The 16,263-nt window shown below is 45.5% G+C and overlaps 1 protein-coding gene across 2 annotated transcripts in view; it reads left to right on the forward strand.

Annotated features, from left to right (window-relative positions):
• The window catches only part of LOC122733360 (collagen alpha-1(I) chain-like), a 170,213-nt gene that overhangs the window by 151,052 nt on the left and 2,898 nt on the right, over positions 1-16,263 (forward strand). Inside the window, exons 1-2 of one of the 2 annotated variants that reach the window (XM_043973676.1) lie at positions 9,756-9,934; positions 13,831-13,872. The gene's annotated coding sequence lies outside the window, so the exon portion shown is untranslated. Of the gene's footprint in view, positions 1-9,755; positions 9,935-13,830; positions 13,873-16,263 lie in introns of those variants that run through there. The other variant, XM_043973678.1, reaches the window with a different exon arrangement.

Raw genomic sequence — 16,263 nt, forward strand, 5'->3', positions numbered from 1 at the left:
GAACCTGTATGGGGGTCAAGAAGCAATGGAACCAAACATGGAGCCATGTAATTAAAAGACACTTGCTCCTTGGAAAGAAAGCTATACTAAAAAACAGAAACATCACTTTACTGACAAAGGTCCGTATAGCTGAGCACCACAAAATCAACTCTTTCAAATTGTGGTGCTGGAGAAGGCTTTTGAGAATCCCTTGGACAGTCAGGAGATCAAATCAATCAATACTTAAAGAAATAAACCCTGACTGTTCATTGGAAGGACAGATACTGAAGCTAAAGCTTAAATACTTTGACCACATAATGAGAAGGTGGGGCTCATTGGGAAAGATTGAAGACAAAAGGAAAATGGGACTTCAGAGGAAGAGATGGATTGAGAGTGTCATGAAAGCAATGAACATGCACTTGGACAGACTTCAAGAGATGGTGGAGGATAGAAGGGCCTGGTGAGCTATGGTCCATGGGGTCATGAAGAGTCAGATGTGAGTGAATGACTAAAGAACAACAAAAACAATGTTCTTTCCTTGGTTCTCACCTTTCTTGACCTCTCTGCAGCCTCTGACCCTGCTATTCACCTTCTCCTTCTTGCTACTCTCTCCTTTCTAAGGTTTCATGATGCTGCAGAAGGCAGCAGTCCTGGGCTTTGCACCTACCTATATGACTACTCCTTAGTCTCTTTGCTGGCTCTTCATCCATGTCATACAAATTCACTGGGGGTGCCCCTCAAGGCACCCATTTCTAGGTGCCCATACTGATTCCATTTCTCTTTTCTCTATATGATCTCACTCTGCTATGGGTTCATTTAACAGATGATTTAGATCTTTTAATCCAGCCCTAGTCTCTCTCCTGAACTTCAGTCTTTCATCATCAGCTGCCTACTAGACATCTTGGATCGAATATCCTACAGGCACCTCGAATTCAGCATTTCCCAAACAGAACTCATTATCTTTCCCTCAAATCCTCCTCAGTTATGAATTTCCACATGACTGTGCCTCCCCCCCCCCACCCCCCACCATCCTTTCAAGCACCCAGGCTCATAACATTGGTATTATCCTCAACTCCTTACTCTCAATCCTTCCACATAGCTAATCGGTTGCTGTCTTGTTATTTTCTCTACAACATCTCTTGTATATGTCCTCCTCTCACACAGCTGCTCTTCTACCTCATCTTCTCTTCTCTGGATCATTGTAATAGCCTTTAAAAAATCACTTTATTTATTTATTTATTTTAGTTTTCAACATTTGTTTAGATAAGATTTCCGATTTCAAATTTTTTGAGGTTTTATATATATATATATTTCTGCAATAGTCATGTTATACAAGAAAAATCAGAGCAATATATATGTATATATATATATATAAAACCTATATAAACATATTTCTGCAATAGTCATGTTATACGAGAAGAATCAGTGCAAGAAGGAAAAACTTCAAAAAAGAAAAACGACAGCACCAAAACCAAAAGAAATAGTATGGTTCAATCAGCATCCATATTCCCCAGTTCCTTTTTTTTCTGGATTTGGAGAGCCTTTTCCATCATGAGTCCTTTGGAACTTTCTTGTACCATTGGATTGGTGAGAAGAATCTAGTCTATCACAGTTAATCAACACACAATGTTGATGATACTGTGTATAATGTTCTCCTGGTTCTGCTCATCTCACTCATCATCAGTTCATGCAAGTCCTTCCAGGTTTCTCTGAAATCGTCCTGCTCATCATTTCTTACAGCACAATAGCAATAGCCTTTTAACTAAGCTTCCTCCCTCAACTCTCTTTGCATTCTAGTCCATCCTTATCTCAGCTATCAAGGTGATTTTCCTAAATCATAGGTCTGAACCTACACCCAACTCGATAAATTCCAGTGGCTCCCCATTATGTCCAGGATCAAATTTGTCTGTCTTTGGAAACTATTTATAACATGCACCCCCTCACTTTTCCAGCTTTATTAATACTCCTCTCCACATACTTTACTTACTCGCCTCTCCTTGTCTCTCCTACACTCTCCTTGTCTCTCCTACACTCTCCTTGTCTCTCCTACACTCTCCTTGTCCCTCTTCACATCCAACTCCTAGAATCTCTGGCTTCCTTTGAGATCTAGCTCAAAAGCTACCATCTGCAGTAAGTCCCTTAGCTGCTAGAGACTTCACCTATAAGGTAATTTTTCATCTGATCTGTATGTAATTGTACATACCTCCCATTAGAAGTGAGTTCCTGGGGGATTGGGACTATCTCTACCTTTTTTTTTTTGTATCCCAGGTGCTTAGCACAGTACTTGGCACAAATTAGGGACTTAATAAATTCTTGAGTAATAGGAGACAGATGTAAGATATACTTAGGGAGCTAGAATCAATAAGATTTGGTAACCTATTATTAGATAGGAGAGGGAAAAGAGGGAAGATTCAAAGATAATGTTAAGGTTTTAAACATGGGAGATTGAAAGAAATAATGAAGCCAGAAGATGAAGCTGCTTTAGGGGAAAGTTGATAAACTCACTTTGGGGCACACTGAATTTGTGGCATCATGGGATAAAGCCCTAAGGATTATGGCTTAAAGCCCTAAAGGCTATGTGGGGCTGAAGCTCAGAAGAGCTGTTCCTGTCACAGTGTTCTGGAATGGGCCTGTGACCTCTTCTCCCTGAGCATTGGAGTGATACTCTGGTATCTGTTGACTTCTCTGTCATCTCCCTATGGTATGCTGGGTTGGACAACTGACCAACTGACATTTTCTGGCATTTCCCAACAGGATTCAGGCTGATACATTTTCTAGATCTGTTTGGAGGAGTTTGTGGAGGAAAGCTCTCTGCACTGTTTCCCGCTACCCTGTCATCTTAGCTCTGCATCTAAGAGGAGGCATCTTAATTGGTCTGGAAGAGGGTGACCAGCCCTAACAAAGAAACAAAGGAGCATCAGTTAGATGAGTACAAAGAGAGCCAGGAGATTGTGGCATCTATGAAGCCAAAGGCAGAGGGGGTGACTGGGAGCTAGTAAGTGTCAAGTGTCTTAAGACTGGATTTGAACTCAGGTCCTCCTGAATCCAGGGCCAGTGCTTTATCTACTGTGCCACCTAGCTGCCCCCCTATTCATAGTACTTTTGATTTTAAATCTACAGGCACATCTAGACAGGGGACTCACCAAAGTGAACATATTGGTCAATAATACCAGGGCACTTATATATAAGAGAAAAGAAAAACAAGGTGTTCAAAACAAAGAAACATGTCAGTAGGATGGAAATTGAGTTGTCTCATGTCCCTAGGCTCTCGAAAGCTTTATGCTATTCCATCTAGAGAATTAAGTCCCGATCATGTTGCACACCGTTTCCATCTATGTGATTTTTTTTTTAATTTTAGTGAGGCAATTGGGGTTAAGTGACTTGCCCAGGGTCACACAGCTAGCAAGTGTTAAGTGTCTGAGGCCGGATTTGAACTCAGGTACTCCTGACTCCAGGGCCGGAGCTCCATCCACTGCTCCACCTAGCTGCCCCCCATCTATGTGATTTTCAATCAAGGGATAGCAGCAGACTTGGAAATTGAGAGGTGAAGGAGAAGAGATTTGGTTGTCTAGACTAGAGGACCATATATATAAGGCCCTGGAAAACACTAGAGATTCATCAGAGAGGGAAGGAATGCAGTCTGGCGGTTTGGGGGCTGTGTTGAATTTTTGGTGTTTTCTGCTGGGTTAAATAAAATATATCTTGTATTCAGTATATTGTTAGCCTTAGGACTTGCAGAGGAACAGAGAAACATATTTTTACCTTTTCTTCAAAGAGCTACACATGAGCCAGATCATGAGGTTTCAGGGGAAACTCTTTGAGAAGTCTCTGAGATTGAACTTTGATCAGGTCAATCTAGAGTTTTGGTACTTGGATATGAATTATCATTGCTCTGATCAAAATGTAGAAAAAAGGCATAACTCTAATGAATGAAAAAAAAACTTTTAGGGGGCAGCTAGGTGGTGTAGTGGATAAACTACCAGCCCTGGATTCAGGAGGACCTGAGTTCAAATCCAACCTCAGACACTTGACACTTACTAGCTGTGTGACCCTGGGCAAGTCACTTACCCTCACTGCCCCTCAAAAAAACCCAAACACATTTATCAAGCACTTACTATGTTCAAAGCCATATGCTAAGAGCTGGGTATTAAAAAATAAAAACCAAGGCATTCCTTGCTCTTAAGGAGATCACATTAGAATTGGGGGAGACAACCCAGCTTCAGGGCAGAAGCAAAGTCCCAGCAATGCTAAGGGTTCAATGCTGGGGTATATGCAGGGGTGTGCTAGGTTGGATGAGATTAGGAGAGAGTTGATTGTTAAATTTTCAGTCTGAGTACTCAGATCTTAGAAATTGGCGAATGCTACAAATCAGAGCTTGGCTGATTGTTTTGTTGATTGTCTAGCCTTAAGAAAATGATGCACAATAGTAAATGACACTAGTAATGGAGTGTTTGATAAACCCAAAGACTCCAGCTTCTGGGATAGGAACTCAGTATTTGACAAAAACTGCTGGGAAAACTGGAAGATAGTATGGCAGAAATTAGGCATAGACCAACATCTTACACCTTATACTAAAATAAGGTCAAAATGGGGGCATGATTTAGACATAAAAGGTGGTACCATAGGTAAATTAGGAGAGGAAGGAATAGTCTACCTCTCAGATCTTTGGAAAGGAGAACAGTTTATGACCAAACAAGAGATAGAGAATAGTATGAAATGAAAAATGGATGATTTTGATTACATTAAATTAAAAAGGTTTTGTACAAACAGAAGCAATGCATCCAAAATTAGAAGGGAGACAGAAAACTGGGAAACAATTTTTGAGGCCAGTACTTCTGATAAAGGCCTCATTTCTAAAATATATTGAGAACTAAATAAAATTTATAAGAATCCAAGTCATTCCTCAATTGAGAAATGGTCAAAGGATATGAACAGGCGGTTTTCTGATGAAGGAATCAAAGCTATCTATTCCCATATGAAAAAATGTTCTAAATCACTATTGATTAGAGAGATGCAAATTAAAACAACTCTGATTTACCACCTGACACCTATCAGATTGGCTAATATGACAAAAAAGGAAAATAATAAATGTTGGAGAAGCTGTGGAAAAATTGGAACACCAATGCATTGTTGGTGGAGCTGTGAACTGATCCAACCATTCTGGAGAGCAGTTTGGAACTATGCCCTAAGGGCTATAAAGCTTTGCATACCCTTTGACCCAGCAATACCACTATTAGGACTTTTCTCAAAGAGATCATAAAAAAGGGAAAAGGACCCACATGTACAAAAATATTTATAGCTGCTCTTTTGGTGGTGGCAAGGAATTGGAAATTGAGGGGATGTCCATCAATTGGGGAATGGCTGAACAAGTTGTGGTATATGAATGTAATGGAATACTATTGTGCTGTAAGAAACAATGAGAGGGCAGATTTCAGAGAAACCTGGAAGGACTTGCATGAACTGATGATGAGTGAGATGAGCAGAACCAGGAGAACATTGTACACAGTATCAACAACATTGTATGTTGATCAACTGTGATAGACTTGATTCTTCTCAGCAATTCAATGGTCGAAGACAGTTACAAAAGACTCATGATGGAAAAGGCTCTCCAAATCCAGAAAAAAAAAGAACTGTTGAATCTGGATGCAGATCGAACCACACTATTTCTATTGTTTTGTTGTTGTTTTTCTTTTTGGGGGTTTTTCCTTTTTGCTCTGATTCTTCTCTCATTCCATGACTAATGCAGAAATATGTTTAATGTGATTGTACATATATAACCTATATCAGATTACTTGCTGTATTGGGGAGGGGGAAGGGAGGGGAGGGAGGGAGAAAAATTTGAAACTAGAAATCTTATAAAAACAAATGTTGAGGGGCAGCCAGGTGGCACAGTGGATAAAGCACCAGCCCTGGATTCAGGAGGACCTGAGTTCAAATCTGGCCTCAGACACTTGACAATTACTAACTGTGTGACCCTGGGCAAGTCACTTAACCCTCATTGCCTCACCAACCCCACACCCCCAAAAAACAAAACAAACAAAACAAAACAAAAAAACAAATATTGAAAATTATCTCTAAATGTAACTGGAAAATCATAAAATATTTATATGGGAAAAATGAAGGAGAAACTGTTTATATGCAAATTAAACTTCAAAATGTATTATGCATGTTTTGGGGGGAGGAGAGATGCTTGGTATACATTTAACAGCCACCACAGGGCAGATTGTGGTTGGTTACTTTCAACCGGCACATCTGCTGAGATGTTTTCCTGGGGTGTGACCACTTCACATGCTGTAGCTTCTTGAAGCTGCAGGTGAGAGTTGACTGCCAGGTAGACACCAAAGGTAGATGAGCAGCCCTGAAAAGGGCTCATCAGTGAGTTTCCATATGAGTTAGCATCCAAGCATGTGAAGACGTCCCCTGGTATAATGTGCAGATGAGAACAATTTGCTCCAATGGCTGAAGCAGGCACTATGAAGCCCTTAGAGCTTGTCAGATGTGGAAGACACAAAGGTCATTCACTGCATCTTGGGCCTTCACCAGTCATCTTGCCTTTTGAATTGCTACTAAACTGTGATGACCCTGGAAGAGAGGGCGAGACTGATGATTTTGTGCCACTCTGCCTCACTTAAATCCAATTCAGGGGCAAGCCAAGACATCATCTCTGATGTCATTGGTCCTCTTTGACAATGAAGGATGGGGGGGGCAGCTAGGTGGCACAATGGATAAAGCACTGGCCCTGGATTCAGGAGGACCTGAGTTCAAATCCAGCCTCAGACACTTGACACTTACTAGCTGTGTGACCCTGGGCAAGTCACTTAACCCTCATTGCCCAGCAAAAAAGAGGGATGGATGAACAACAACAGACAACAACAACTAGGCGAATGGCAAGGTGGAGGGATCACTGGGTCAGATGACCTTGCTGAGGATGAAAGCTATAGAGGCAAGAGAGATGCTAACATCTGGAGGACCACAGGAGGCAGTGACAAAGCAGAGACGGAAAAGCAGGCTCGAAATCACAGAATCTAAGTTAGAAGGGATCATCTAGTTCAGTCCAATTCCCTCCCTTAAAAAGTAAAGAAATGAAATCACAAAGATGCACATATAGACATAAACACAAAAATATGGCATCATGCAAAATCATTCAACAGACGTCTGGCAGAAAAGGGACAAGAAAGTCAGGTTTCTGTTGTCAGCAGTCAGTCCCCTTGCTAGCTCCAGGTACATGTCCAAAGCAGCCCCTTCTCTTGGACCTAGAAGGGCAGTAGTCTGTGAGGTACCCAGGCAGACATACGGGAACTCATGGTATCCCTATGGTAGAAAGTGAGGGACAGGTACTCACTCCCATCTGTTTGTCTCCCCAGTGCCTAGCACAGTGCCAGGCACATAGTAGGTACTTAATGCATCAGGTGCATTCAGTGTGTCTTCCAGAGTATAAGGAACTAGAAAACAGGCTAGACAGACTCTCTGACAGCCTCCTGGACCCATCTCTGGAGTCAAAGGATCTGGGTTCAAATTTGATTTCTGATATTTATATCAGTATGAGTGAGGGCAAGCCCTTTCCCCTCCCTGGGCCTCAGTTTCCTCCCCTGTAAAAGGAGACAACTTTCCAGGTGACCTTGGGAGGCCTTTCCAGCCCTAACTCTATCTTTCCCCTGTTGGGAGGCAGAGCAGCACCTCTGGCTCTCCATCCCTGTGGATGCCCCTCTGTCCCTCCCCGCCCCTCCTCTCTTTCCTGTGCCTTCTCCTACATCCCTTTTCTTTTGGCGAGGCAATGAGGGTTAAGTGACTTGCCCAGGGTCACACAGCTAGTAAGTGTCAAGTGTCTGAGGCTGGATTTGAACTCAGGTCCTCTTGAATCCAGGGCCAGTGCTTTATCCACTGCTCCACCTAGCTGCCCCTCACCTACATCCCTTTAACCCTAGGGGGCAGAGCAGGCTCCTTCCTTTCTGTCTTTGAGAGACCTCAAGGCAGGGAGTCTCTGAGGGCCTCTTGAGAGGTGTGTCTCATTTCTCATCTTCCATCCTCGGGGAGGGGAGCAAGGGGCCAGCGTTTGGGGGGAAGAGCCCCAAAAGGAGCTTCTTGGGGCACTGAAGCCACTATGGTTGTGTTTCACCTAGGGACCGAGTGCGAGGTTCTGCCTTGGGCCTCTCAGGCCTGGCTAGGCCTTTACCAGAAAAACAACCAGGCCCTCGGCCAACTGGCATTGAGGAGGGGAGGTTTTTGCAAGGGATTCAAGATGTATATGATATAATATGATAATTAATATAATATTTGATGAGGGAATTTTAAGCTTAGCTGATCCATGGAGACACAAGTAGATGAGTTATATAACTGGAAAGAGGCCATGCCCAAAGCAGCCCCTTCCCTTCTAGCCAGAGTCAGTAGTCTGGGAGGTATCCATGCAGACCTATATAGGAACTCATGGTATCCCCACGGTAGAAAGTGAGGGGCAGGGACTGCCATCTGTGTTTGTCTCCCCAGTGCCTAGCACAGAGTCATGCACTTAATGTCAGGTGCTTAATGCAGCAGGTTCACCCTGTGTGTTTCCCACGGTATGGGGAACAGGGAAACAGGCTGGACAGACTCCCTGAGAGCATCCTGGACCCATCTCTGCAGTCAAATGATCAGGGTTCAAATTTGGATACATATATATATATATATATATATATATATATATATATATATTGCGGGGCAATGGGGGTTAAGCGACTTGCCCAGGGTCACACAGCCAGTAAGTGTCAAGTGTCTGAGGCCAGATTTGAACTCAGGTACTCCTGACTCCAGGGCCGGTGCTTTATCCACTGTGCCACCTAGCTGCCCCCTGGATACTTATATTAATCTCAGTGTGACCTTGGGTCAGCCCTTCCCCCTCTCTCTGCCCTTTCCTGAGCCCTCCCCTGTATCCTTTTAAACCTAGGGGGCAGAGCAGGCTCCTTCCTTTCTGGCTTTGAGAGCCCTCAAGGCAGGGAGTCTCTGAGGGTCTCCTGAGAGAGGTAGGCCTCATTTCTTATCCTTTTCCATCCCATGGTGTGGGGGGACTAAGGGGCTGGGGTTTGGGGGGCAGAGCCCCAAAAGGAACTTCTTGGGGCACTGAAGCCACTATGGTTGTTTTTTACCCAGGGGCTCAGTGCGAGGTCCTGCCTTGGGCCTCTCAGGCCTGGCTAGGCCTTTCCCAAGTGGTTATATAACCCCTTAGCCAACCGGTGCTGGGCAGGGGAGGTTTCTGCAGGGCATTCAGGAGGGGTCATGTGATATAATGTGATGTGATTTGCTCATTATTTAATTTAATTGTCACATAAATAATTGATGCTTGTTGAAAGGGTTTAGGGCTCTGAGCTTAGGTGATTCATGGAGACACAGGAGAATGAGTTATGTAACTGGAAAGAGGCACAGGTGATATCCCCATAGTACAAGGTGAGAGTCAGAGATTCATTCCCATCTGTCTTTGTATTCACAATGTCTAATCCAATGCTATACACACAGTAGGTACTTAATGCAACAGGTGCAACCATTGTGTTTCCCAGAGTAGGGGGAGCTGGGAAGCTGGCTGGCTGGCTAAGAGCTTCCTGGACTCCTCTCTGAGACTGGAGGATCTGGGTGCCAATTTGCCTCCTGAAAATAAAATCAGTGTGAGTGAGGGCAGCACCTTCCACCCTGTCTGGGCCTCAGTTTCTTCCCCATAAAAGGAGGAGACTTTCCCAGATGATTGTGTGAGGTTCCATCCAGCCATAACTCCGCCTTCTCCCTGCTGGGGGCAGAGCAGCACATCTGGCTCTCCCTGTGCTCTTCTCTCTCCCTGTGGCTGCCCCTCTGCCTCCCACCCTCCCTCTTCCTTTAGCCTTTCCTGGACCCACCTTTTCATCCCTTTATCCCTAGAGGGCAGAGCAGGCTCCTTCATTTCTGTCATCAGAGGACCTCGAGGCAGGGAGTCTCTGAAGGCCTCCTGGAACAGGTAGGCCATATTGCTCATCCTTCCCCATCCTTTGGCTTGGAGGGCCACGATGCCGGGGCCTGGGGGGGCAGGGCCCCACAACGAGCTTCTGGGGGTATTGATGCTATTAGGATTGGGTTTTATTCAGGGATTGAGGGAAAGCTGCTGCCTGAGGATTCTCAGGCCTGGCAAGGCCTCAACCCATCCAGCCCCTTGGCCAACTAGGAATGGGGAGGGGGTTCTGCAGGGTATTCAATAAGGGGTAATTTAATAGAATAGGATAGGGTATTATAGGAGTAATTTGAATTTTATTTAATTGTTACATAAATGATGATTTATGAATGGCTGAAGGCTCTGCATTTAGGTGAATCATAGAAAAATAGGTGGAAATGTTATTTATTGATGAATAAGGAAGCAGATAAATAAGTCCTTGGATTACCCTAGGGCTCAGGGTGAGAGAGGGAGCCCACGGCTGAGGTGGGTAACCCCTTGTCTATTGCTGGTCAGGACCTGGCTGATGCAAGGTCCTTAGCTGCCTGCCAGCCCCAAGCCTGGCATTCTTACTACCCCCCCAATCACCTTCCCCCCATTGACTGACAAGAGCCCCCTAAAATAGCCATGTACCTGCTAGGCTCTTGGACTGTCCAAGGGGTCTCCAAGAGGATCCATCTGTCCAGGACTAGGACAGGAAGAGACAGGCTGATTTTCCTGCACATTAGACCAAAACAAACGTGCTGCTATATCAAATGGGAATTCAGCCTTCTTCATTCAGTTGCCAATACCTGGTTTTTCCTTTTCCTTTTTTTTTATTTGAGAAAAGCCTTGAGGAGTAAATTGGATGGACTAGGGCTCCCTCCAAAAGGCATCTAGGCAACTGCATGTCCATTGCACCGGATGTTTATTCAAAAGCCCCTACTGTGTGCATAGTCTCATGCTAGAGGCTAGAACTGGGGATGGGGGCTGGATGGAGGGGGTGGGGGGCAAGATGGCAAAACTGAAGCAATGCTATATACAGTCTGGTCCTCTAGCTAGCCCCACCCTGCCCATTCCATAGAATCTTCTAATCAAAACCAGCCTTGTAGGCAGACTGGCTATATTTAGTGGCATTAGGCAGGAAGGTTTGGGGCATGAAGCTGGAGGCTCTGGACCAAGGGTCACCTTCCAAAGTCCCCTCTATCTACCTTCTATACCTTTCCACCCTCCTTGAAAAAAAAATTTAACACCTAGACAAATCTCAAGACTCAGAGGATGTGGGTTCAAATTCTTCTGACCTTTACTTCCAATATAATGTTGGGGCAGTTTCTTCCCTTCCCTATAGCCTCAGTTTCCACCCTTGTACAACAAAGAGGCTTTCCTAAATGATGTTGTGTGGCCTCTCTTGGAAGCAAGGTAGGACCTCTTGATTTCTCTCTCCCTGTGGGTACCCCTCCTGAGAGAGGTAGACCTCATTTCTCATCCTCATTCATCCTCTGGGTGGGAGGACCAAGGGGGAAGGGTCTATGAGGTGGGAGCAGAACCCCAGAAGGAGCTTTTGGGGACACAGAGGCCAATTTGGCTGTATTTCACTGGGGGACTGAGTGCGAGGTGCTACCTCAGGCCTCTCTGCCTTGGTGACATTTAAACGGCCTGGACACCCAGGCCTTTCTTTGGCCAACCAGTGCTGGGCAGGGGAGGTTTCTGCAGGGCATTCAGCAGGTGTTGTGTGTTATAATATGATGTGATAATTATCTAATTTAATTGTCACGTAAATAATTGATACTTGATTAAGGGGCTAAGGGCTCTGAGCTGGCATGATTCATGGAGACACAGGTGACTGAGTTATGTAACTGGAAAGAGGCAAGGTGGGGCTCAGTATCCCCATGGTAGAAGGTGAGGAGCAGGGACTGCTGTCTGTGTTTGTCTTCCCAGTGCCTAGCACAGAGTCAGGCACATAGTAGGTACTTAATGCAGCAGGTGCACCCAGTGTGTCTTCCAGAATATAAGGAACTAGAAAACAGGCTGGACAGACTCTCTGAGAGCCTCTTGGACCCATCTCTGGAGTTAAAGGATCTGGGTTCAAATTTGGTTTCTGATATTAATATCAGTGTGACCTTGGGCAAACCCCTTCCCCTCCCTGGGCCTCAGTTTACTCCCCTGTAAAAGGAGGCAGCTTTCCCAGGTGACCTTGGGAGGTCCCTTCCAGCCCTAACTCCATCCAGAGTAGACCCTCTGGCTCTCCCTCCCTGTGGGTGCCCCTCTATCCCTCTCCTCCTCTCCTTCCTGTGCCTTCCCCTACATCCCTTTAGCCCTAGGAGGCAGAACCCTTTCTGTCTTTGAGAGACCTCAAGGCAGGGAGTCTCTGAGGGCCTCCTGAGAGAGGTAGGCCTCGTTTCTCATCTTCCATCCTTGGGGCAGTGGAGCAAAGGGCCGGGGTTTGGGGCAGAGCCCCAAAAGTTGCTTCTTGGGGCACTGAAGTCACTATGATTGTGTTTTACCTAGGGACCGAGTGTGAGGTACTCTCATGCCTGGCTAGGCCCTTCCCAAGTAGCTATATCTAGCCCCATGACCAACCAGAATTAGGGAGGGGAGGTTTCTGTAGGGTATTCAATAGGGCATGATATGATATAGTATGTTAGAGTATAGAGTATAGTAGAGTATAGTTAGTATAGTATAAAATATATAATGTAATATAAGATATATACTATTCAATACTCTACTATAAGATATATAATGTAACAGAATGTGATGTAATTGAATGTAATGTAATATAGTATAAAATATATAATGTCATATACAATACTATAATATACTATAAAATATATAATGTACTATAACAGTTATATTAATCATATTAATATCTATACTATGCTATTGTTATATTACTTTACTATACTATACCATAATATTGTATAGTATATCATTTATGATTAATATAATGTTACATTATATTATTCAATTATAATATTACATAATATCATATTATATATATATATATATATATATATATATATATATATTTGGGGTGGCGTTGTATACCCCAGGGCCAGTCTGGTGAGGCCCATGAAGCCTTTCTCAGATATGATTATTTTAATTGTTCTATAAACAATTTATAAATGGCTGAGGGCTCTGAATTTAGGTGAATCATGGGAAAATTTGTGGAAATGTTATTTATTGATGAATAAGGAAGCAGATAAATAAATCCTTGGATTACCCTAGGGCTCAGGGTGAGAGAGGGAACCCACAGCTGAGATGGGTAACCCCTTTTCTATTGCTGGCCAGGAAGGGAGGTCCTACCTGGCTAATGCAAGGTCCTTAGCTGCCTACCAGCCCCAAGCCTGGCACTCTTATTACTCTCCACAAACATCTACCCCCTTTGGCATGTACCTGCTGGGTCCTTAGACTGTCCAAAGGCTCCTGGAGAGGGTCAATTAGTCCAGGGCCAGGGCAGGGAAAAACAGGCTAATTGTCTTGCACACCATCCCCTTCCCTCTCCATTAGGGGGCAGTTAGGTGGTGCAGTGGATAGAGCACCAGCCCTGAAGTCAGGAGAATTTGAGTTCAAATCTAAGCTCAGACATTAGCTGTGTGACCCTGGTCAAGTCAAAGGGCAACTAGGTGGCCCAGTGGATAGATCACTGGCCCTGAAGCTGGGAGGATCTGAGTTCAAATTTGATCTCAGACACTTACTAGCTATGTGATTCTAGGTAAATCACTTAATCCCAATTACCTTAAAAATCCAGGGCCATCTCCAGTCATCCTGATGTATATCTTGCCACTGGACCCAGATGGCTCTGGAAGAGAGAGTGAGGTTGGTGACCTTGCATAGTCTTTCATCTCTTAAATCCAATTCATTACAAGTTACGATATCACCTGAATCTTGCAGCTCTCCTGGCTTGGAAAAATCCCACCCATTTACACCTGTGTCTGTTTCTGTTCCAGAATTGTCCTGGAGAAAGTCTTAGCTGGGAGAAGACTTCAAAGGCAAGTTACCCATAGCAATAAAAGCCCAGATGTGGTGGGTGGCAAGATCTGGGATCTAGGGCCCTCAGTGTCTGTAGCCATTCAGGGCAGTGCCCCAGCCAGGCCTTGCTCCTCTCCCTCCCGCCCCTAGCTAGCTCTCTCTTTTGTAGTGAGGCCCTGGGGCAAGTCCCAGTGTGAGGCTAGCTCCAGTTTGGGCTCCTGTCCTTGCCGCCCAAGGCAGGGGCTTCTGTCTCTGAGCCTCCCTGTCCAGCCCTGCCCCTGTTCACTGCCTCTGGAGGGACTCAGTCAGCGCCTGAGGATTCTGAGTGAAGGGGCCCAGATGAAAGGGGTGAGGCCTTTCTCCAGACAGGGAGGGGCTCCATGACCACTGGGCCCTGGCAGGCTGGGGGGAGGGCGAGTACCCCAGGGCCAGTCTGGTGAGGCCCATGAAGCCCTTGCCAGAATAATGTTGGTTTTCATTCAAAGAGGAAGGAAAGGCTAAATTGCACTTAGATCCCAAAGCATCAAGTTAGGGAGCCTTGCTTCCATCCTCCCCGTTGTAAACCTTTCAATTCTCCTTTTTCCTGTGGACTTAACCATCACTAACCCCAGAGAAAGGGAAGGGAACAAGCATATTTGTTCACGACTAGAATGGGCCAGGCACTGTGCTAAAGTCCTTTACAAATATCTCATCTGGGGGGCAGCTAGGTGGCACAATGGATAAAGCACAAACCCTGGATTCAGGAGAACCTGAGTTCAAATCCAGCCTCAGACACTAGACATTGACTAGCTGTGTGGCCCTGGGCAAGTCACTTAACCCTCATGGCCCCACAAAAACCAAAAAACCCAAACCAAAACCAGATATCTCATTTGATCTTCACCACAACCCCAGGAGGCAGATGCTAGTCTTGTCCCCCATTTTACAGCTGAGCAAACTAAGGCAGACAGAGGTGAAATGGCTTGCCCAAGGTCCCACAGCTAGGAAGTTTCAGAGGCCAGCTCTGAACTCAGGTCGTCCTTGTGTTAAATGCTGGTGGTCTTGAAGCAAGCAGTGACAAAACAGCCCTACCTGTCCCTTTGTACATTTCCTTTCCCCAGATGGGCATTTAAATCCAATTTACTCTTGTTTTTTGGTCGGGTGATATCTATGACCCCCTTCACTCCCTTAGTGGAAACAGCAGTTCATCCAGATCTGGTGGATTGGACACACCATCTTTACCTGCTGCAGGGCCACTTGCACCTAAGTTAATTTTGATGACTAGACAGAACGTTTCCCCCCACTACTTGTCACCCCAGCAGGAGCCCTCTCTTCTAACAAGTCAGTAAAGCTTAAAAGTTCCAATCTATGGGGCAGCTAGGGGGGCGCAGTGGATAAAGCAACGGCCTTGGATTCAGGAGGAACTGAGTTCAAATCCAGCCTCAGATACTTAACACTTACTAGCTGTGTGACCCTGGGCAAGTCACTTAACCCCAATTGCCCCCCACACACACACACACAAAAGTTCCAATCTACAGATTGGCAGGTCAGCCCTGGGGAAGCTACCACCTCTCAGGAGGCCCTCGGGCCCTCTAGCTGCAATAGAAAGGGATTCCTTCAGGCCCAGATTGACTTGGAAAAGGACAGACAAGGGGACAGCTAGGTGGTGTAGTGGATAAAGCACCGGCCCTGGATTCAGGAGGACCTGAGTTCAGATCTGGCCTCAGACACTCGATACTTACTAGCTGTGTGACCTTGGGCAAGTCACTTAACCCTCATTGCCCCCCCCAACAAAAACAACAACAACCCCAAAACAACAACAAAGCACAGAGGAACTTGCTCCATGTTGTAGTCTCCTTCGTTATTCTGAATCTTTGGGGGTTTGGGGGTGGTGTGGGGCAATGAGGGTTAAGTGACTTGCCCAGGGTCACACAGCTAGTGTCAAGTGCCCGAGGCTAAATCCGAACTCAGGTCCACCTGAATCCAGGGCTGGTGCTTTATGCACTGTGTCACCTAGCTGCCCCCCAAATGGTATTTGTGTGTGTGTGTTTGTGTGAGGTAATTGGAGTTAAATGACTCACTCAGAGTGACACAGCTAATGTCAAGTGTCTGAGGCCAGATTTGAACTCAGGTCCTCCTGACTCCAGGGCCAGTGCTCTATCCATTGCACCACCTAGCTGCCTCCTTGTTTATTCTGAGGAGCATTTCCCAATCCCATCTGGATCTGGTCTGGGCCTCCCCCAGCTCCGGTGACTATGCCACCTATGGTTGGAGCACATCTCTAACACTAGAGAGTGCCAGCCTCCTAGGGGCCTTGTCTCTCCTGGGAGCTCCTTAAGGCCAGGAAATCACAGCCCCAGGCCTTACCTAGCCTGCCTGGAGAGGTGCCATTGGTTCACCTGCAAACTGCCCCTTCATGGCCTTTGGCTTCTATT

This window comes from Dromiciops gliroides, chromosome X (genome assembly GCF_019393635.1).
Source record: "Dromiciops gliroides isolate mDroGli1 chromosome X, mDroGli1.pri, whole genome shotgun sequence".
Lineage (NCBI taxonomy): Eukaryota > Metazoa > Chordata > Mammalia > Microbiotheria > Microbiotheriidae > Dromiciops > Dromiciops gliroides.